At 42.3% G+C, this 23,863-nt stretch overlaps 1 protein-coding gene and 1 pseudogene across 1 annotated transcript in view; both read right to left on the bottom strand.

The window, feature by feature from the left end:
- ZBTB8A (zinc finger and BTB domain containing 8A) overlaps positions 1–20,353 on the bottom strand; it is a 58,449-nt gene extending 38,096 nt beyond the window's left edge. The window contains exons 1-2 of the mRNA XM_069574763.1: positions 19,943–20,353; positions 4,503–4,603 (exon numbers count right to left, since the gene is read on the bottom strand). The gene's annotated coding sequence lies outside the window, so the exon portion shown is untranslated. The remainder of the gene's footprint in view (positions 1–4,502; positions 4,604–19,942) is intronic.
- On the bottom strand, positions 15,420–15,911 carry LOC138432970 (large ribosomal subunit protein uL29 pseudogene; annotated as a pseudogene).
- Positions 20,354–23,863: the final 3,510 nt, after the last annotated feature.

Consider the following 23,863-nt stretch of genomic DNA (forward strand, 5'->3'; position numbering starts at 1 on the left):
CTTCTCCGACTCAGCCATAAAAAGGAACAAATTTGAGTCAGTGCTAGTGAGGTGGATTAACTTAGAGCCTGTTATACTGAGTGAAGTCAAAAAGAAAAAAAAAATATTGTATATTAATGTATATATATAGAATCTAGAAAAATGGTTAATAATGAACCTATTTGCAGGGCAGGAATAACAAAGGTTATTTATATGACTTTCCCTATATCCTGACTTCAAAGTTAAGGACATTCTATAATTAATTCAATGAAAACATTTCAAAGGCAAACTAAGCCAACACGTTTGGAGTACACTGTTCTTTAGGATTTTCTCTTGACATGGGGTTCAAGCTGATTAGTTATCACCTTTTGTGTGTGTCCCCATTGCAAACTATACATAACTTTACTGTGACACCTTTCACACTAATTTTTGTACTTATCTTTTCCTATAAACTCTTTGAAGGCAGGTATAGTCATATTCATTTTATTTTTTTAATCTCCATTTTATGGCACAGAGTCTGGTCTATAATCTATTAAAAGTTTGATCCTGATAAAAATATATCTATTTTAGCCCCAAACCTAGCATTTGATAGAAGTTACCCAGTAAAGTCAGCAACAGAACAAGGATGATGCCATCTATTCCCACTACATACTATTTAACATCGTTTTGGAGACATTAGCCAATGCAATAAGGCTTGAGAAAGAAACTAGAGAAAGGAAAACTAGAAAGTAGGAGGTGAAATTACCACTGTTGTGGATATGACTGTATACCTGGAAAACGATAGGGAATCAACTGCAAAATTACCACAAACAAAAAGAGTATTAACAGGGGGCAGGAGATTATGAAGTTCATATTAGAAATCATTAACTCATTAACTTTTATATATATATATGTGCAAAAAAAAATACCAGTTAAGAAATATAATGAAATAAAGGACTCCTATTTTCAACAGCATTAAAAATACAAAATACGGAGGAATAAATTTAACAAGAAATGCATAAGGCTCATGAAAAAAACTTAAGGACACAAGAGAAGACTGCAGAAAATCAAACTCTTTGAATAGGAACGTTCAACATATTATTAAGATATCAATTCTTCCTAAGTCATTTTATAATATAACATGATCATAATAAAAATAACAGGAGGTCATTTTAAGATCAATACAACTTGATGCTAAAGTTTTATGGAAAAATAAATATACAACAGCCAGTTAAATTTTGAAAAAGAACAAAGAGAAGGAATTAGCACCAACAGACATTCAGTTATATTATATACTTCATCAATAATTAAAACTGTGATGCTGATGATAAAGACAAAGACAGACCAGTGGAGTATACTAGGAAATCCAGAAAAGCATCCCAATATATGTGGGAATTTAATATATGATGAACCTGCGTTAAAAAGATGAGCAATTTACTAAGTGGCATTGGGACAATTTTTCGCCTTCTGGAAAAAAAAATAAGCTGGATTTACACCCCCATCTCATACCACAATAAATGCCATATGGATCAAAGACTTAGGTGTGAAAATAAGTCCATAAAAGTGCTAAGAAAATATATAGAAGGTTTATAAACTCAAATTGGGAAAGGCCTTTATAACCATGACTCAAAATACAAAAGCCATAAATGACTGATACACGTGACGACATAAAGATAAAACAAAATTCTGTATGACAAAACATACCACAAAAAGGCAAAAGACAGATGACAACATGGCAAAAACACCTATTAGAGAAATGGCAATCTCCATAATATACACGAAGCTTCTAAGAAATTTGCTAGAAAAGAATGATAACCTAAGAAAAAATAAGACAAAGAATAGTTCACAGAAAATGAAATACAAATATCATATGAAGGGATGTTCAACCTCAGTCATAAAACTATAAATGCAAATTAAAACTATACTGATGTTTCATTTTTCCTCTCTCAAATGAGCAACAAAATCCAAACATTTGATAATACTGATGGCTGTGGGAAAGTAAGCACTTTCAATCTTGACTGGTAGGAATATAAATTGGTGTCATTCCATGGAAGGCAATTTGGCAACAGTTCTCAAAACAATGAATGCATATATTCTCTGACCAAGCAACTTAACTCCTGGGAATTTATCCTACAGACATACTAGTACATGGGGCTTCCCAGGTGGCAAAGTGGTAAGGAATTTGCCTGCCAATGCAGGAGACGCAAGAGATACTGGTTTAATCCCTGGATCAGGAAGATTCGCTGGAGGAAGAAATGGCAATCCAGTCCAGTATTCTTGCCTGGGAAATCTCATGGACAGAGGAACCTGGCGGGCCACCGTCCACGGAGTCACAAAGAGTCAGGCACGACTGAGCGACTGAGCCCTAGCACTGGCATACTGGTGCATGATCGAGGTGACACGTGCACATAGTTATCCACTGCAGCACTGTCTGCAACAGCAAAAGACTAGAAAAATGCCCATCAGCAGGGGAGGAAAGCCATATGGAAAGACGGCTAAGATACAAACATGACACATGATACACATAGCTAAGTCTTTTTAAAAAGCAAGGAACACACACACAAAATATAAGGGAAAAAAGTGGAAACTCTGGAAAACCAGGATGGTGATTGCTAACTAGAGGCAAGCTGGGATCTGGGACATAGAGGCAAAGATGGAGGGGAGACGTTATATGGTATACTTTTTTAACATTCTGAGTTTGGAATCATATGAATATATATTAAAAAAATTTTTAAGTGTGTCAAACAAGTGGGTGAAATGTTAACTATCAGTCTCACATTTATCCAGATCTAGGTTATAATTCATGAGTAAGATATCTTGGGAGCTCACAGGGTAATAATATTCTGTGTCTACTTATGTCAAGATTCATGTGCCAGATGAACAAATGACAAGCTCACATTCCATTATGAAACGTCAGGAAGTTATATTTCTTGGAAGAAAGAGAGAACAAACCAAGCGAGTGCTCGGTGAACAAACAGCTATACTATTGCAATTGTCAAACTGCTTACTGGTCTGAACACAGTGATGATGGCAGGAATGGGAAGGAAGGGAAAGATACAAATGACCTGAATGGGATATAAATCCATGGGTCTTGATGGCGGATTGAAAAATTCTACTGCATATGTTCAGAGAGCCCCACTGCAGTCTCCAGAGCTCTTATAACTCTTATTCAACTTGCCTAATTGTACCAAAGTGTACCATGATTTGTAATTGGCTGTGGAAGGCTAGAGAGAAAGAAAGAGAACCCAGTGATTTGGTGTTTAGCAGTATCAGTAACAGATATTAGAAAGCCAGAAGGAAGAAAGCCAAGTTAGGGAAAAAGCAATGACTTAGGTTTTAAGTACATGGTGTCTGATGTGAGTGGGAAATCAGTTAGCTATGACCAGAGGGCTACTGGAAATCCTAGTCTGAAGTTCAGAGAGGACGTCAGACTTGAAGGTGGTGATGTGGGAGAGATCTATGGGGAGAAGCTGGAGGACTGCCCTGACTGTGGAGCAGAAAGGGAAAGAGAAGGCAGAGTTACAGACAGAGAAATATAAGAAGAATCAGGAGAGCATGTGACAGGTACACCAAGGGTGAGGAGCTTTAAGAAGCAGTGAAGGGGTCTACACATTGAGAAATGAAAGGACCACAGCAATAATAATAGTAGCAATGTGCTCTATCTCCTGAATCCTGACACAGCAACCTAGAAGGTAGACAGTATTGTTAGCTCCATTTTACAGAAAAGAGTAACCCAGGGAATTCGCTGGTGGTCCAGTGGTTAGGACTCAAAGCTTTCACTGCTGAGGGCTGGGGGTTCAATCCCTGGTCAGGGAACTAAAATCCCAAAAGTTGCAGTGAAGCCTAGATGAAAAAAAAGTGGGGAGGATATTAATTCAGAAAGTGACTTCAAAGCTGCAGGATGTAACTGATGAGCTATAGTCCTTCAGTGCTTCCTTGGGAGAGCTGGGAGATCAGAGTTCTGCCACGAGTTCCGCCACTAAATTAGCTATACGTGCAGGGACAAGCAACTTCACCTTTCTAGGTTTCATTTCCTTCTCTGAAAATTGAGGGGATTGGTCTAGATAATCTCTAGCTCTTATGTAATATGAGTCTTTGATTAAAGCCAAATGGAAGAGGGACTCCCCTGGCAGTCCAGCGGTTAAGAGTCCACATTGCAATGCAGGCGACTTCGATTTGATCCCTGACTGGGGAACTAAGATCCCACATTAACTGCAACTACTGAGCCTGTGAACTCTGGAGCACATGGGCCACAACTAGAGAATCAACATGCCACAACTAAGACTCAACACAGCCAAATAAATAAATAAATAAAATTTTTTTAAGGCAGAATGGTAGATATATATATATACAAGATGGGCAATGAATTGAACATTTAGCCATAAGTGAGTAGGGAGACCTGACCAAGATCAGAATGCTGAATGTTTTATATAGTGAATTTTCAAGCAATAAACCCATACTCTGATATATAAAATCTATAATTGAAAAACTTTTTATCTATATATTCAGTTGGGTATAATATCAGCAATTAAAATTTTTCATACCTGGAAATTTATAAATACTGTTCTTGAAACCCTGCTAAGCTGGCTGAATAGAATAAAAATAGAAGAGTCCAAGTGACACAGTCTGTATATGAAGGATTGTCCTGTAGAGAGAGAAAAGAGCTATTTATAATAAACATTTGTAATAAGAGACAGAAACAACTGCTAAGGTACATAAATATTTATGGAAATAAATTATATAGGAGCATTTATCAAGTATCATTTCTTTAGCATGTAAAAACAGATCCAGCACAGAATATTAGTTAATGGGAATCCTGAACCTCTTAATATTAAAGTCTGTAATAAAGATTTCCAAAATTAAAATATATTATGGCAGACTGAAAGCAAACATACTTTTCAACTTTAAGAATAAAATAAACTTTTAAAGACAACAGCTGTTCAAAGGCTGGCCAACAGATGAAACACCAAGACAGCAACATATGTTCTATTACCCTTTTCCTACAAATGACATCAATATGATTTGCAAGAAAACCAAACAGAATAGCTTTAAAGATTCAACTTACAAAGTTAAACATTTCTTTAAAACTCTATGGTTAACAGGGAAGTGGAGGAAAAAGTCCTACTACATATGTTCACAAAGTCCCATTCAGTTCAGTTCAGTAGCTCAGTCGTGTCCGACTCTTTGCAACCCCATGAATTGCAGCACGCCAGGCCTCCCTGTCCATCACCAACTCCTGGAGTTCACTCAAATTCATGTCCATAGAGTCGGTGATGCCATCCAGCCATCTCATCCTTTGTCGTCCCCTTCTCCTCCTGCCCTCAATCCCTCCCAGCATCAGTCTTTTCCAATGAGTCAACTCTTCGCATGAGGTGGCCAAAGTATTGGAGTTTCAGCTTTAGCATCAGTCCTTCCAATGAACACCCAGGACTGATCTCCTTTAGGATGGACTGGTTGGATCTCCTTGCAGTCCAAGGGACTCTCAAGAGTCTTCTCCAACACCACAGTTCAAAAGCATCAATTCTTCGGCGCTCAGCCTTCTTCACAGTCCAACTCTCACATCCATACATGACTACTAGAAAAACCATAGCCTTGACTAGACGGACCTTTGTTGGCAAAGTAATGTCTCTGCTTTTTAATATGCTCTCTAAGTTGGTCATAACTTTCCTTCCAAGGAGTAAGGGTCTTTCAATTTCATGGCTGCAATCACCATCTGCAGTGATTTTGGAGACCCCCAAAAATAAAGTCTGACACTGTTTCCACTGTTTCCCCATCTATTTGCAATGAAATGATGGAACCAGATACCATGATCTTCGTTTTCTGAATGTTGAGCTTTAAGCCAACTTTTTCCCTCTCCTCTTTTACTTTTATCAAGAGGCTTCTAAGTTCCTCTTCACTTTCTGCCATAAGGTTGGTGTCATCTGCATATCTGAGGTTATTGAGATTTCTCCCAGCAATCTTGATTCCAGCTTGTGCTTCTTCCAGCCCAGTGTTTCTCATGATGTACTCTGCACAAAAGTTAAATAAGCAAGGTGACAATATACAGCCTTGACATACTCCTTTTCCTATTTGGAACCAGTCTGTTTTCCATGTCCAGTTCTAACTGTTGCTTCCTGACCTGCACATAGGTTTCTCAAGAGGCAGGTCAGGTGGTCTGGTAGTCCCATCTCTTTCAGAATTTTCCACAGTTTATTGTGATCCACAGAGTCAAAGGTTTTGGCATATTATAGTCACCCAGATCTTTCATTTGTTTGCCAGACTGAACCAGTGTTCAATTTGCAGAAGCAGCTGCAAATTTAATTCTTGTGTTAAAAACGTTTCAGTTTTGGGCTTCCCTGATGGTCCACTGGTGAAGAGTCCACCTTGCAATGCATGGGACACCTGTTCAATCCCTGGTATGGGAAGATCTGACATGCCATAGAGTAACTGAGCCCATGCGTTTCTGCTCTAATCCAAACCTTTTTCATTACCAAAAACAAAAAAAAATCTGTTCAACTATTTTGCTCACTGATGAAGTTTTGTTAATGTAGAGACTGTTAAGGCTTTACATTCATAGGCAGTGGGAAAATGAATTAAATGCTTTTTAAATCAATCAATTAAGCTAGGAATTCCCATCTAAATAATTTTGACTAAATTAGTGAAATCATTTTTAAAATAATAAAGGTTATTTCTAATTTTAAAAAGGTATTATAGGGCTTCCCTGGTGGCTCAGAGGTAAAGAATCCGCTTGTCAATGCAGGGGACACACGTTTGATCCCTGGTCCAGGAAGATCCCACGTGCCACAAAGCAACTAAGTTCGTGCGCCACAACTGCTGAGCCTTAGTGCTGCAACTACTGAAGCCCACGCTCCCTAGAAGCTGTGCTCCGCCACAAGAGACACCACTGCGATGAGAAGCCTGCACACTGCAACGAGAATAGCCCCCGCACAGCAATGAAGACCCAGCACAGTCAAAACTAAATAAATTCATTAAATTAAAAAATAAAATAAAAGCATTATATACTTTTAGAAAAAGTTTAAAATATAAGCAATTATAAAGAAGAAAATGGAATGAAATAACTTTTAAATAAGCATCCTGAAAACACCACCAGACAAAAGATAACTGCTCAAATATACTTTAGTTAATAAAATAAACACATTAGTTACCCACTCATGAGGAGGTCTGAATTCTGGCAAATTAAAGCATTCAAAACACTGACCTGGAAGTTAACAACAACAAAAAATTTTGAGCAGCAACCAAAAGAGAAAAGAGCCAAGATGATCTGAGTATTCCATAAAGTGCAATGTGATTTCCTCTTATGACTGGCAAAGTTTATGTAAAAAAACATTCCCACAGTCTCTACAGCTGGGAAGAATGGGAGACTTAAATTTTTTTTTTAATAAAGGGACAAAAAACAAGCTGAGAGCAAAAGGTGAGGGAGCTGGGAAGCAGCAAACCTGTGGAGATGGGTTGTGTTTACATTTGAAGTACAGCAAAGAATAGAATTGGCTATGAAAAGGATTTTAAGAAATACCCATCATTAAAACAGCAGGGTCTAATTCAGAGGTAAACTAGGACTCTGTAGTTGGGGGAACAAAATACATAACCTGCTTTTTTTTCTATATTTTTGGCTGTGCTGAGTCCTTGTTGCTGCATGGGCTCTTTTCTAGTTGCAGCAAGCGGAGGCTACTCTCCTTGCAGTGGCTTCTCTTGTGGAGAATGAGCTCTGCAGTGCGCAGGTTTCAGTAGCTGTGGCTCCCAGGTTCGAGAGCACAGGTTCAACAGTTGTGGCGCACAGGCTTAGTTGCTTTGTGGCACGTTGGATCTTCCTGGACTAGGGCTCGAACCTCTGCTCCCTGAATTGGCAGGAGGATTCTTTAAGAACTGAGCCACCAGGGAAGCCTAATAACTTTGGAGAACAACTCCTCCCAACTCCTCCCCAAATCTCATCCACTCTTAGCCCCAGTGAGTAAAAAGGGCACTCAGTAAAGGGTATTCACTTTGATAGCTTTAATAGCTATAACTATTTAGCTTTAACTATTTCAACAATATTATTTAAGAAAACGAACTAGCACTGTCCACTGTACTGGGTCTGTACAGAGGCAAGTAAAGTTAATTCTGGGGTTTTTTAAAGAGAATTGACTTTTGAACTTAGTCTATACCAGAAACAGTTTATATACACTGATGAAATGTCATCTTTAGTGATAACCACCAAATTCTACCCTGGCAGAAAATTATCTGAGTAGATTTGTGTATTAACCCCCAGCATCCTTTCTAACTTCCTTGTGGAAAATTAAAATGCCCATTTCCCAGACTCCTCTACGGTTATGCTTCCCCATGTGAAAGGTCTATCTGTCAGCTGTTTCGTGAGATTTGGAAGGCAGAAATGGGGCGGGAGCCGTCTTTCTGCTCTTCTGGCTGTTAATCCTGGCAAGCACATTTATGGAAACATTGGGTTTTTCTGCAGTGTTCCAGCATCCCGAACCTCACAACTACCAAGAGACAAGTTTGGTGGAGATAGCTGTCTCTAGTTGGTGGGTGTTGAGGGGCAGTTTCAGAATAGCAATTTCCTGACCCTTGAACTGCAGCAAGCAATGTCATCTGGAACTCAGATGTGGCTGGGGTGGCCTCCTGAGACCGTCTCCTGGAGGGCCTGATAGGTAGTCTGGTGCTGGAAATAATTTCTGAAGGCCCACGCCTCCCAGCCCTTCCAGTGATTCTGCAAACAGACTAAAATGCTAGAGTGGTTTCTCTTTCCTGCAACTGGGCCCAGATGACATATTAGCACATCAGTTGCCTCAATACATAAGCAGAAGGGTGATTGGTCTGTCTGTGAACTGCAGTACTGAGCAGTGTGCTTGATGATATATGCTCTGGAATCAGACTGCCACGGTGCAAATTCTGGCTCTGCCATACATTAACCTTCCTGGGATGTTAACATCCCTGTACCTTAGTTTCTTCATCTGCAAAATGGGACTAGCAATAATATCTTCCAGTTATGGGACATAGTAAATGAAAACATAATCTAAGTAAAGTACTGGTTTTTCCAGTAGTCATGTATGGATGTGAGAGTTGGACTATAAAGCTGAGTACCAAAAAGTTGATGCTTTTGAAGAGTCCCGTGGACTGCAAGGAGATCAAAACAGTCAAGCCTAAAGGAAATCAGTCCTGAATATTCATTGGAAGGGCTGATGCTGAAGCTGAAACTCCAATACTTTGACCATCTGATGCAAAGAACTGACTCATTGGAAAAGACCCTGATGCTGGGAAAGATTGAAGGCAGGAGAAGGGGACAACAGAGGATGAAATGGTTGGATGGCATTGCCAGCTCTATGGACATGAGTCTGAGTAAGCTCTGGGAGTTGGTGATGGACAGGGAAGCCTGGCATGCTGCAGTCCATGGGGTCGCAAAGAGTTGGACACGACTGAGCGACTGAACTAAACTGAACTGAAAGTGCTTATAATAGTGACTTGTCTTAGAAGCGGAGAAGGCAATGGCAACCCACTCCAGTACTCTTGCCTGGAAAATCCCATAGACAGAGAAGCCTGGTAGGCTGCAGTCCATGGGGTCACTCAGAGTCGGACACAACTGAGCGACTTCACTTTCACTTTTCACTTTCATGCCTTGGAGAAGGAGGTGGCAACCCACTCCAGTGTTCTTGCCTGGAGAATCCCAGGGACGGGGGAGCCTGGTGGGCTGCCACCTATGGGGTTGCACAGAGTCAGACACGACTGAAGCGACTTAGCAGCAGCAGTCTTAGAAAAAGCCCGAGAGATGTTAGCTATTATCACAGTAATAATACTACTAGTTATGCAGACCACTTTAAAACACTGCTTTGAGTAGAAAATGTAAACATTTAGAATTTTTAATTTTAGAATTACCATACATTTTATTGTGACCTCAAGGATTTTAACTTACACACAAGTGGTCACAGAAAAGATCTGACTGGTTTCATCATATATGTATACCCAGAGAGAGTGACCATTTCAGAACCACAGTGTACCTGAGGATAGCAAACTAGCCAACTAATTAGTTACTCTAACTAGTTTTTGAGGGTCTCACCCTAAGGAAGAGTAATTTTCTAGTAACAATTTTTGCCATTTTCCCATTACAAATACTACCTCATTAATTATGCTCTGACTTTATTTTTTGGGGCTCCAAAATCACTGCAGATGGTGACTGCAGCCATGAATTAAAAGATGCTTACTCCTTGGAAGCAAAGTTATGACCAACGTAGACAGCATATTAAAAAGCAGAGACATTACTTTGTCAACAAAGGTCTGTCTAGTCAAAGCTATGGTTTTCCAGTAGTCATGTATGGATGTGAGAGTTGGACTGTAAAGAAAGTTGAGTGCAGAAGAATTGATGCTTTTGAACTGTGGTGTTAGAGAAGACTCTTGAGAGTCCCTTGGACTGCAAGGAGATCCAACCAGTCCATCCTAAAGGAGATCAGTCCTGAGTGTTCATTGGAAGAACTGATGTTGAAGCTGAAACTCCAGTACTTTAACCACCTGCTTGTGAAGAGCTAACTCATTTGAAAAGACCCTGATGCTGGGAAAGATTGAAGGTGGGAGAAGCGGACAACAGAGGATGAGATGGTTGGATGGCATCACCGACTCAATGGACATGAGTTTGAGTAAACTCCGGGAGTTGATGATGGATAGGGAAGCCTGGCGTGTTGGGGTCCATGGGGTTTCACAGAGTCAGACACAAGTGAGCTACTGAACTGAACTGATAAACCAGGGTGTGTGTTATTCAGATTTTTTTTTCAGCTTCATTAAGATAGAACTGACAAATAAAAATGTAAGATATTAAAGTGTACATTATGGTATTTGATATACACATACATTGTGAAAGGATTCCTCCTACCTAGTTAATTAATGCGTGCTGATTTGCTGAGTTGTGTCTGACTCTTTGTGACCCTATGAACTGCAGCCCACCTGGCTCCTCTGTTCATGGGATTTTCCAGGCAAGAATATTGGAGTGGATTGCCATTTCCTCCTTCAGGGGATCTTCCCGACCCAGGGATAGAAACTGTGTCTCTTGCATCTCCTGCACTGGCAGGCAGATTCTTGACCACTGTGCCATCTTTACCTTTTCTTTCTTTTTTTGGTAAGAACATTTAATTTCTGCTCCCTTAGCAAATTTTCATTATACAATACAGTGTTATCAACTATAGTATCTATGGTATACATTAGATCCTCAGAGCTTATTCATCTTATAGCTGAAAATTTTGTGCCTTTTTCACAATCTCACCCTATTTTCCCCACCCTCCAGTCCCCGGCACTTTTCTACTCTGTTTCTATGAGTTGGACTTTTCAGATTTCACATATAAGTGATAACATGCAGTATCTGTCTTTCTCCACCTAGCTTAATTCACTTAGCATATTATCTTTTGGGTCCATCCATGTTGTCACACATGACAGGATTTCTTTTTAGTCATGACCGAATATTATCCTATTATATATAAACCACATTTTATTTATCCATTCGTCCATTATCAGACACTTAGACACTTATTTAAAACTTAGATTATTTTAAAAATGTTACCAGAGAGGAGACTTCATGAGAATGAGATCAGTATTCTGTAAGATTTGAAAACTGGAAGTTTAAAATTTTTTAAATTTAAAGTTCTAAGTTTAGGCTTAGAATGCTATTCTAATGTGCTTATTAAGAAGGTCTTAGATAAAATTATGGCCTGGTTTGGTGTGCAGAAGTGAATTCTGTGTTAAAAAAAAAAAAGTGTATTCTGATGATAAAAAAAGATTTTGGAATAAAGCTCCCCCCACAATATGCTGAAATTGTAAGAACCCTGTGTTTCACCTTATCCAACAACCAGTGGGAGAGAGTGCCCTGAAGCCAATACAAAAGTGTTTGCTGTACCCTCGACAGTTCAGATGCTGCAGAAAATCCAAGGCTCAGAGCAGTGAAGATTTACTGAAGGGTTAGAAAAACAATGGAAAGAAAGAAACTTCATGCTTTGATACAATAACTACTTTTACACTGTTCTGAAAATCATACAGCTATATATATTTTTGGGCTTCCCTGATAGTGTGGTTGGTAAAGAATCCACCTGCAATGCAGGAGACCCTGTTTCAATCCTTGGGTTGGGAAGATCCCCTGGAGAAGGAAACAGCTACCCACTCCAGTATTCTGGAGAATCCCAAGGACTGTATAATCCATGGGGCCTGCAGAGTCAGACATGACTGAGCGACTTTCACTGTCATATATATTTTGTTCTTTTTTAAAAAAAATATATGATTTTTTGGTTGTGTCAGGTCTTAGCTGCAACGCTTGGGATCTTTAAGTTTGGGCATGAAAACTCTTAGTTGTGGCATGTGGGATCTAGTGCCCTGGGCAGGGATGGAACTTGGGTCCCTTGCATTGAATGTGCAGTTTTAGCCACTGGACCACCAGGCAAGTCTCTCTTTCCCTTTTTTTTTAAGAAAAAATCTTTTATTTTCATGAGAACAGATATTCTGAAATGTGAAATGTATTCATTCAATATCTATTGAGCACCTGCTCAATGCCAGGTGATCCCTGGCCCTGGGAATACAAACCGGATGACACGTCAAAGATCAGTGCTCTACAACACCTCAATGTCCATCAGCAGAGGGAGAGAAAGAGAAAGAAAGTACTCCTAGGAGAAGGAAACTATAAAACCAAGGAAGCAAATGACTTTGCCTGGCAGTGTCCACATGTGTGCATGCCAAGTCGCCTCAGTCACGTCCAACTCTTTGCAACTGTACGGACTGTAGCCTGCCAGGCTCCTCCGTCCATGGGATTCCCCAGGCAAGAATACTGGAGTGGGTTGCGATGCCCTTCTCCAGGAGATCTTCCTGATCCAGGGATTGAACCCTCGTCTCTTAAGTCTCCTGCATTGGCAGGAGAATTCTTTACCACTAGTGCCACCTGAGAAGCAAGTCCACAAAAGCTTCCAAAAGGCAATAACAGTCGAGTCTTGAAGGATGAATAGAAGTTCATAATGGAGAAGAGGACAAAGGACATTCTAGACAGAAGCCCCAAGGGCAAAGGCATAGCAAGTATTAAGAAGCATGACCTCTTCAAAAAAGTTTGCTATGGCTAGAGACTCAGGGCCTGTGAAGGGACAGTGGGAGATGAACAGAGAACAGTATGTAGGTGTCAGCTCCTGAAACCCCTCCACTTCTGTGGGTCTGGACACTTTTGAAGGATTTTAAGAAGGGTGACATGGTTATAGGTCTACCAATGACTAGCTATGTGACTTAGTCAAGTTACTTAACCCTAAGCACCAGTTTCCTTTTTTGTAAAATGGAGATACTGACTGCTAAGAGGCGCTAAGGAAGTCTGTTGAGAGGATTAAGTAAGATAATAGCTAAGATAAATAAGATTAACAGCAATAAGAAATAAAGACAAACAACAATGAGCACGTGAAGATATGTTTAGCATCAGGAGTCATTAAGGAAATGCAAGCAAAAGTCATAGTGAGATATGACTTCACACCCATTAGGCTACTATAAACACACACACACAGGAAAATAACAAGTGTTGGCCAGGATGTGTAGAAATCAGAACCTTCACGTACTGCTGGTTGGAATGTAAAATGGTACACCCATTTTGGAAAACAGCCTGGTAGCTCCTAAATGATTAAACATAGAGTTACCACAAGACTCTGCAATTCCACTCCTAGGTTTATGTTTAAGAGAAATGAAACTATATATGCCTGTAGAAATTTGTATACAAATGTTTATAGCAGCATTATTCATAACAGTGAAAGGGTGGAAACAACTCAATGTCCATCAGCATTTGGGAAATGGACAAACAAAATGTGGTAGATCCATACAATAGAAAGTTATTCAGCCATTAAAAAGGAATGAAAAACTGATTTCCTATTTGCTACCACATGGATGAAACTTAAAAACCTCAAGCTAAGCGAAAGAAGCCAGTCACAAAACACCATATATTTTATGATTTCATTTATATGAAATATCCAGCATGGGCAGGTGAGAGACAGAGAGTAGGTTAGTGCTGTCAGGGGCTATTAATGGATATGGGCTTTCTTTATGTAGTAAAGTGTTTCTATAATTAGAGAGTAGTGATGGCTGCATAATTTTGTGAATACACTAAAAAACACTGTATTGTACACTTTAAAAGGTGAATTTTATGCTATATGAGTTATATCTTCATAAAAGTAAATCGCTAATATTTGAAGGTTTACTAAGCACAGTAGTAAGCATTTTACACCCATTATCTTATTTCAGTCCTCACAACAGCCTCATGAAATAAGTGCTACTGGGATTCACATGGTGTAGATCAAGAAAGAGAGACACAGAGGAATAAAAACAAAATCTTCTCCAAGACTGTACATGAAGCAAGTGAACAGAGACTGGAATTCAGGCTGACTGACCCCAAACCAGCACTCTTTTAAGTCCTGCACTTTTTTTCTGGACATAATGTATGCAAAAGGCCTAGCAAGCAGGTGGGTGTGTGTGCTCATTCACGTCCACCCAACTCTTTGAAACTCCATGGATCAGGCTACCCTGTCCATGGGATTTCCCAGGCAAGAATACTGGAGTGGGTTGCTATTTCCTTCTCCAGGGGATCTTTCCAACCCAGGGATGGAACCAGTGTCTCTTGCCTCTCCTGAACTGGCAGGAGAGGCATTATTTCTTTACCGTTAGCGCCACCTGGAAAGCCTAGTATGCCATTTGTCGTTGTTCAGTCGCCAAGTCGTGCCTGACTCTTTGGGACCCCATGGACTGCAGGACGCCAGGATTCCCTGTCCCTTGCCATCTCCCGGAATTTGCCCAAGTTCATGACAATTGAATCAATGATGCCATCCAACCATCCCATCCTCTGTCACCCTCTTCTCCTGCCTTCAATCTTTCCCAGCATCAAGGTCTTTTCCAATGAGTCGGCTTTTCACATCAGGTGGCCAAAGTATTGGAGCTTAAGCTTCAGCACCAGCCCTTGCAATGGATATTGTATTCAGGGTTGATTTCCTTTAAGATTGACTAGTTTGATCTCCTTGCTGTGCAGGGGACTCTCAAGTCTTCTTCAGCATGACAGTTTAAAAGCATCAATTCTTCGGTGCTCTGTCTTCTTTACGGTCCAGCTCTCACATCCATACATGACTACTGGAAGAACCATAGCTTCGACTAGATGGACATTTGTCAGCAAAGTGATATCTTTGCTTTTTAATATCCTACTGGCTCAGCATGCAGTTAGGGCTCAATAATTATTAGGTATTATTGTTATGATGAGCCAGTTTGTATACCCTGAGAAGAAAACCCAGAACAGCATGGAGAAATAGTGGGAGAGGCAGGGCCAGGGAGATTAATTTAAAGGCTTAATGAAGTTGTCAAAGTAAGAAATGGTGAGGAACTAAATTAAGGCATAGAGACTGAAAAACAGAAGTGATATACAGGAATTTTTCCAAGAAAATAGGAACTGTCCTATAAATTGGGGTAGTTACAACTCAATATACTAATATTTACACCTACAAAGCGTTAACATAACTTGTGCTTATAATTGTACTTTTTCTTTTTTTGCCAGTTTGCTTGTTTTTTTGATGCCTGGATGCTCAGGCCTTGACCACATATTCCCAGAGTGGGAACAGCCATTCTTTCCACCGCTGCTTCTTGGTCTTCAGGTTTTGTTCATGCTCGGTGCATGGCTCGCGTTTTCTTGGGTCGCAGATCAGAGGCTTCTTGCCCTTACAGATTTCCTGAAGTTCTCTTTCTGAGTCTGGTTAATGACGGTGAGTACCCTGGCGATGGATTTGCAAACGAGAATCTTGGAGAGTTTGGAAGGCTCACTGCCTGTCACTTTCGCCACAAGCAGCTGGGATAGCTCCACCTTCAGGTCTTCCAACTTTCTCAGCAGCTCCTCATTCTTCTTGCCACGAAGGTCTTGAGCCTTTATCTCGGCCATGGCTGTATAGTCTGCCTCTGCAGCCTTCTCGGAGGGAAAGAGCCATAACTGTATTCTTGAGTCAGCAGGAAAGGTTTAGGTTATTCTCCAAGTATGTGATTAAGTCATGGAAATGGGTAATACGTTTCAAATTTTCTTTCCAGCAGATTGACCTTATAAGTTGAAACAGCTAGTTATACTAGTTCATGCAGACAGTCAAAATTCAATTGAGGACTTCAGAGTGGTCCAGTGGCTGGGAATCCGCCTGCCAATGCAGGGAACATGGGTTCAGTCTCTGGCCCGGGGAGATTTCACATACAACTAGAGAGTAGTCCCCGCTTGCCACAATTACAGAAAACTCGCACACAGCAAGAAAGACCCAGCGTGGCCAAAAATAAATACACAAAAATTAAATTTGAAACATTTTAAATATCTGTAAGAGTTTAATTTATAACAGTCCTAAGAATACTAAAGAATTAATGATTCCCACCAAGTTCAAGATCTTTAAAGGTGGATATAAAAGGCAATATACATATTTTAGGAAACGTTAAGTTAAAAAGAATTGATACTTTTGAACTGTGGTGTTGGAGAAGATTCTTGAGAGTCCCTTGGACTGCAAGGAGATCCAACCAGTACATTCTAAAGGAGATCAGTCCTGGGTGTTCTTTGGATGGACTGATGCTAAAGCTGAAACTCCAATACTCTAGCCACCTCATGCGAAGAGTTGACTCATTGGAAAAGACTCTGACGCTGGGAGGGATCAGAGGCAGGAAGAGAAGGGGACGACAGAGGATGAGATGGTTGGATGGCATCACCGACTCGGTAGACAAGAGTTTGGGTGAACTCCGGGAGTTGGTAATGGACAGGGAAGCCTGGTGTGCTGTGATTCATGGGGCCGCAAAGAGTCGGACACGACTGAGTGACTGAACCGAAGAGAAGTTAAAAAGTCTTTGGAATAGAAGGAAAAGACATGCATTTCCACAACTAAAGGAAAAGATTTAGGTAACAAATATAACTCTTACTACGGTTGTGGGCCGGTTAAGACCATCTTTCTAAAGGCATGTGTATGCTCAGTCATGTCTGACTCTTTGTGACCCCACAGACTGTGGCTGCCAGGCTCCTCTGTCCGTGGAACATTGATAAGAATACTGGAGTGGGATGCCATTTCCTCCTCCAGGAATCGAACCTGCATCTCCTGTGTCTCTGGCATTGGCAGGTGTGTTCTTTACCACTGAAACACCAGGGAAGCCCCCTTTTAAAGGTACATAGCTATTAATTAAGAATGTAATGTATCACCAATACAAAGGTCACAAATACAAAGTTCAGTCTCCTCAGGATAAATCCCTGGGCCATGAGAAACTTCAGCAAAGTGGCGGGGTAATTGTATGGATACATATCTATTAACCCTGTAAATCAGAATTAAACAATTGGAATCAGAATTACATATAAAAATGTTAAAAAAATAAAAACCATAGTTGAGGAAAGTCAGTGAGACGATGGCATTTAAAGTAAAGTCCAAAGATGGTAAGAGAGTTATTCAGATATCTGGAGGAAGGGTGTTCCAGGCAGATGGAACAACAAACGCAAAGGCTCTGAAGAGAAGCAGGCAAGGAGGTTGGAGAAACATCAAGAGCTGGGGAGGCCTTCCCGGGCACTCCTGTGGTTGTATGGGTTGGATCCCGAGTCGGGGAGCCAAAAGAAATGTAGAAAATGGAGGGCTGGGGAGAGTAAGGAAAGACGGAGTCAGAAAGGAACAATAGATTGTGGGGCAGTAGGACATCCCGGGGTTCACCTTGCGGCTCAGCTGGTACAGAATCTCCCTGTAATGCGGGAGACCTGCGTTCAGTCCCTGGGTTGGGAAGATCCCCTGGAGAAGGGAAAGGCTACCCACTCCAGTATTCTGGCCTGGAGAATTTCAAGGACTGTATAGTCCATGGCGTCGCAGAGTCGGACACAACTGAGCGACATTCACAGGACATCGTGGGACCAGTCCCTGTGGACTTGGTAGACTCTTTAGGGCCTTGGGCTTTTGGTCTGAGTAAGACGGGGACCCACTGAAGATGAGGAGCCACTGACCAACTCTAAGCAAAAAAGTGACAGGAACTTTCCTCAAGGGGATCAAAACACTCGCACCAAATTCTTTAATTATTATAAACAGATAGGTCACTGAAAAGGTTAAGCCTATTAGACATAAATTCCATTTTATCTAGAAAATAAGATTTAAATGATACAGGATGAATCAAGTATTACCCTATCTTACAAAGTTTGGGGGCTCAAATCATCATCAACAGCAGAGCTGGTGATTTCAAGGCCGCAAGATAAGTTCTGGCAGGCTGCTCTCTTTCATGGGGAATTCAGGACTTGAAAGAAGCCAAGGTACTCAGGATGCCCCGGTCTAATATTTCACAGCCTAACCCAAACATGCCCATTTGGCCGGGGGTGGCAGGTTAGATTCTCACTTCCCATTTACCATTTGTGTGGCCAGGGGCACTACCAGGAATAAAGGTATCTGATTCCTGGTTATACTCTGCCTGACAGCCCTTCAGTGAAGGGCTCTTGCTCCAGGGGTCCCACAAATTCAAGCCTTATCTGAGACTCGGGGAAGATTAGAGAGGAAGTTTTGAGCCTAAGGTTTATTCTGCTGAGGATTTTAGACTTGTTTCTGATAAGATCGGTTAAGGGCTTTAGAGCATGGGAATGATATGACTTGCTTACTTAAAGAATATGGAGGTGACTTTAGGAGGAAATGAAGAGCAAGAACAGGAGGCAAGGGCGCTGGAAGCCTGCCACTGTTCACCTCCTGGCTTAACGTTTAAATGCTTAATGCGTTTCCTCACCTAGAAAGTGGAAAAACCACCGGCCTGACTAGATGGTTGTTTTATGCGAAAATAAGTGAAATAATTCATATAGGCGAAAGCACTCCATTTACTAAAGTTCTTCAAATATAGAGGCTTATTAAGAACAGAAGTAATACTGATGTGCGTAGTTTAAAAGCCCAATAGGTGAGAATCTACCGCTTGCAAACGCATTTTGTACTAAGCCTAACATAAGGTTATATGTCTACTATATTTCAATTTAAAAAGAAAAACGAAAGCCGGGGGCGGGGGGGAACCGCCTTTGAAAGATACAGAACCTGGCTACTGGCACAATCAATAATAAATAAGCGCATTTGAAGGCGAAGGTGCCAAACCGCTATTAACTTACAAAAGATGCCGTCTACATGGGCAGAAGGTGCGTATGTGTGAGTCCGTCATAAAACAGTAATTACAGCACAATATTAGTTAGGTATAGTAAGTCTGCTTGGGTTCTAAGCCCGGATCTGTAGCGTCACGATATAAAACCAAAGGATGGAAGATGTACGGAGAAACTCGGACTCCTGGCCGCAAGTGACAAGCCCCAGACCTCGGCCGCCCCATCCGGCGGGCCACCCATCACTGGCCGCGCAGCCCGAGCCCCGCCGGCCGCCGACCCTCCGGGAGTCTGCGGCGCCCGACGGCTCCAGACACGCCCGGCACCGGCCCCGCGCCGCCTTCCCGCCACCGCCGCCAGGAGGCTCCGCGCGCCTTCCCGCCTTTCCCCGCGCCACGGCCGGGCCGGGCCGGGCGGCCAGGCGGGCGCGGCGCTCGGCGGGGGCGGTCGGGCGGGCGCGGGCGGCGACGGCGCGGCCATTGTCCCGCAGCCCCTCCCGGGCGCGCAGGCGGACAGGGCCGGGCGGCAGGGCGGGCGCGGCGGCCGCGCAGTCCGGGAACCGGTGCGCCCCGCCGCCGCCGCCCGCCTCTCCTCGCCGGCCACCGCAGCGAGGCCAGGTTCTCGGCGCCGGCCGCCCGGCCGCGCCTCCTTTGTGACCGTCTCCAGCCCCTCAGACCGGCGCGCCACCGCCGCTGCGCCCGGGGCTGCAAATGGCGCCCGCTCGCCTCTGCGCCTCCCGCCGCTCTCCCAGCCCGGGGACGTCTGGGGGCGCAGCGCCCGGGCCGTATCCCGCCGCCACCGCCCGGGGAGCAAAGCCCGCGGCGCCTTCGCCCGCGCCTCCGCCCGCAGCGAGGCTTGCGGGCCCGTGCGAGGCTGCCCCGACGCCCCGCCCGCCCTCCGCCCGCGCGGCGCGCAGCCACTTACCGCGGGCCGCGGCGCAACGGCGGGTCGCGCGCGCGGGCTGGGGGGAAGATTCCCGGTTCTCGGCGGGGGAAATTCCCCCTTTCGAAGCCGTTCCTTTGCGCCCCAAAACAAGTAGCCCCAACGTGAGAGAAACAAAAGGTATTTGCTGACGTGGGCGTTGGACAGAAACGCCCGAGGGCTGGGGACACAATTAAAGGGGCAACGCACAGATTTCAGGCACCAACCAGCAGCTTCGCCCACTCCCCCTGCCCTTCCCTACACCCCGCTGCACGCTCCAGAGGCGCTGGGGTGCCCAGATCCCCGAGCAGTTGGCTACGGAATCATTATTTAGTCAGGAGCTTAAATTTTAAATTGTACTTTACGTTGGGAAAGGCGCCTCCGGAGGGCAGAAGGGCTGGATTTCTAGGATCTGGGGAATTTGGTTTAGGAAAGAGGGAGGGACTTAGGCGTGCCCACAATTACTGTATAAGTACATGTGACATTATTGTACTTAAGTTTAGCAGCGTCAAATGGAAGAGATCTGTACAGAATTTTTCCTTTTATTGAGGCACTCATTTTAGTCGGGGATACCTTTTCTAAACCTCTACAGGTCACAAGCATTGCATTTTCTTTGAAGAGGCTAACTCAAGAAGCTGAGATAAGAGAAAATAATTCTTGGTTAAGTTCAAAGAAAATAAAACAACTAGTAAGAATAGCAGATTTTGTGTTTTCAAATACAAAAATTCATTGTAGATCAAGTCTTTCTTCTGACATATTTATGTCCCTAATATTCAGAGTTCAGACGTCGGATTATGTATTTGCTAAAATCTTTATAATCACTGAATTTTCATTGTTACTATAGAAACAATTTTATAAATTAGTTTTCTAGTTCCTTATGTTGGAGTAAAGTACTGAAAAGTTCTGTGATATAGTAAAACAAACAAGACTCAAAATTTCAAAATATTTAGTCTTTGATGGACTTCTCTCATGTCATGTTCAGTTATACTGGACAAAGTTTGTTACTTTGGTTTCATCATAATTAATTATGTGCTTTGAGGACCATATTCTCTACTAGAAGGGCTTCCTTAGGAGCACAGTGGTAAAGAATATTCCTACAATGCAGGGGATGCAGTTTTGATCCCTAGGTGGGGAAGATCCCCTGGAGAAGGAAATGACAACCCACTCCAGTATTCTTGCCTAGGCAATCTCATGGACAGGGGATCTTGGCAGGCTACAGTTCATAGGATACAAAACACAACTATCTCTTAATATCACTTCTATATTACTCTCCAGTTATTTTGCTATTTAGTTCCATTTCCTCACATCATTCTGCACAGATCATTAAAAATGTGTTTGAAAACCATTAGGTATCAGGAATGTTGAATGTACTCAGACTATTTTACTAGCATCCCCATTGATAATTCTCCTAGATAGACCTGGGCATTGTTATAGAAAAGATTTTGGTGTTGTTTTTTTTTTTTAGCTTTAATTGAAACTTGCAAAAGAGTTCTACAAACTTGTTCCTCAGTAGAGCACATCAGATTAGTGATAAACTCTTCGTTGCAAGAAAGAAATCAGTTCAGTTCAGTTCAGTTCAGTTGCTCAGTCGTGTGACTCTTTGCGACCCCATGAATCACAGCACGCCAGGCCTCCCTGTCCATCACCAACTCCAAGAGTTTACCCAAACTCATGTCCATCGAGTCGGTATGCCATCCAGCCATCTCATCCTATGTTGTCCCCTTCTCCTCCTGCCCCCAATCCCTCCCAGCATCTGGGTCTTTTCCAATGAGTCAACTCTTCTCATGAGGTGGCCAAAGTATTGGAGTTTCAGCTTTAGCATCAGTCCTTCCAATGAACACCCAGGACTGATCTCCTTTAGGATGGACTGGTTGGATCTCCTTGCAGTCCAAGGGACTCTCAAGAGTCTTCTCCAACACCACAGTTTAAAAGCATCAATTCTTCGGCACTCAGCTTTCTTTAGAGTTCAACTCTCACATCCATACATGACCACTGGAAAAACCATAGCCTTGACTAGGCGGACTCTTGTTGGCAAAGTAATGTCTCTGCTTTTGAATATGCTGTCTAGGTTGGTCATAACTTTCCTTCCAAGGAATACGCGTCTTTTAATTTCATGGCTGCAATCACCATCTGCAGTGATTTGGGAGCCCAAAAAAATAAAGTCTGACACTGTTTCTGCTGTTTCCCCATCTATTTCCCATGAAATGATGGGACCAGATGCCATGATCTTCGTTTTCTGAATGTTGAGCTTTAAGCCAACTTTTTCACCCTCCTCTTTCACTTTCATCAAGAGGCTTTTGAGTTCCTCTTCACTTTCTGCCATAAGGGTGGTGTCATCTGCATATCTAAGGTTATTGATATTTCTCCCAGCAATCTTGATTCCAGCTTGTGCTTCCTCCAGCCCAGCGTTTCTCATGATGTACTCTGCATAGAAGTTAAATAAGCAGGGTGACAATATACAGCCTTGTCGTACTCCTTTTCCTATTTGGAACCAGTCTGTTGTTACATGTCCAGTTCTAACTGTTGCTTCCTGACCTGCATATAGGTTTCTCAAGAGGCAGGTTAGGTGGTCTGGTATTCCCATCTCTTTCAGAATTTTCCAGTTTATTGTGATCCACACAGTCAAAGGCCACGGAAGAAATAGTAAGATTTTTTTCCCTCAACTTCCCCCTCTAGCTTCTGAAACTCTTTTATATAGTTGGAGAATTCCTTACATTATGAGTAATTGGTGGGAGGTTGAATTGGCCATCTGCAACAGAATCTGGAAATGCCAGTGGTTTGCTTTCCCAGAATCTTTTGTGGTTAAGACAATGACCATGGTCTACACTTTGATAGTCAGATGCACCCTCCAGGGACTTTGAAGAGGGAGCTGTAAGAAGCAGGAAAACTCAAAGAATCTTTTCTAGCCGTGGTGACAGTTGCAGCAAGACAGAATCTCCAAGGTGTCCAGTGCCAGTGCTATCAGTGGGGCCAGCTGCCATGGAGAAATGCTGGTATCCTCACCAGGCCAGTTCTATGGTATGACTTGGCTGTTGTTTCTGCCTGGTTAACATAAGCTCCAACCCCTGTGCTTTGCTCTTCCTGTGAATCTATGGACTTTTAATGATTCACTTCTGTTTAAATCAGTCAAGGCCAGTCTTTGTGCAACCAAGAACCTGGTACAAAATATGAAAAGGCATTTGGACATATAGCCATATAGCTTTTTACAACAGATGAAATTGTTGGAGGTAAAATGTCATCCCTGTTATATAGATGGGAACTAAAACCATAGATATAGATGGAGAGAGAGCCTATGAAGTAAGAAGAGGAGAAACTCAAAACCAAACATCACCAACTTCATCATCTAGTGGCTGGCTAGAGGAAGGTGAAACTGTGGTTAAGTCTTAAGAAGTGACTAGAGTGAAAGGAAGAGATGTGGGATAGTGTGGTACTGTAAAAACTAGAAGAGAGTAATTCAAGAAGGAAGAACTGAACAGGAGTGTTCAATACATCTCTTCACACTCTAAGAGAAAATATCTATTAACAACTTGGAAATCATTAATTTCAGAGAACACTGTTAGGCTTGATTTAAGGGAGCAAATTCCAGATGATCGGACTATGTGGGGATGGAGAAATTGAGATGGTGAGAATAGGCAGTTCTTGAGAGATTTGGTTACAAAAGTGATATTCCAATTACTATTGCTGCGTAACATGCCAGCCCAAACATCGAGGCATATGTCAAAAGACTTTGATTATGCTCATGGATTCCATGGGTCAAGAATTTGACTAGTCCCAGCAGAGATGGCTTGTCTCTGTTCCACAATGTCTGGAGTCTAACTGGGAAGACGCTTGTGGCTGAGAGTGATTTAAACTGCTGGAAACTGGAATCATCTGGAGGTTTCTTCATTCACAGATCTAGTACCTAGGCTGGTGTAGCCAAAGTTT

The sequence above is a fragment of the Ovis canadensis genome, chromosome 2 (assembly GCF_042477335.2).
Source record: "Ovis canadensis isolate MfBH-ARS-UI-01 breed Bighorn chromosome 2, ARS-UI_OviCan_v2, whole genome shotgun sequence".
Lineage (NCBI taxonomy): Eukaryota > Metazoa > Chordata > Mammalia > Artiodactyla > Bovidae > Ovis > Ovis canadensis.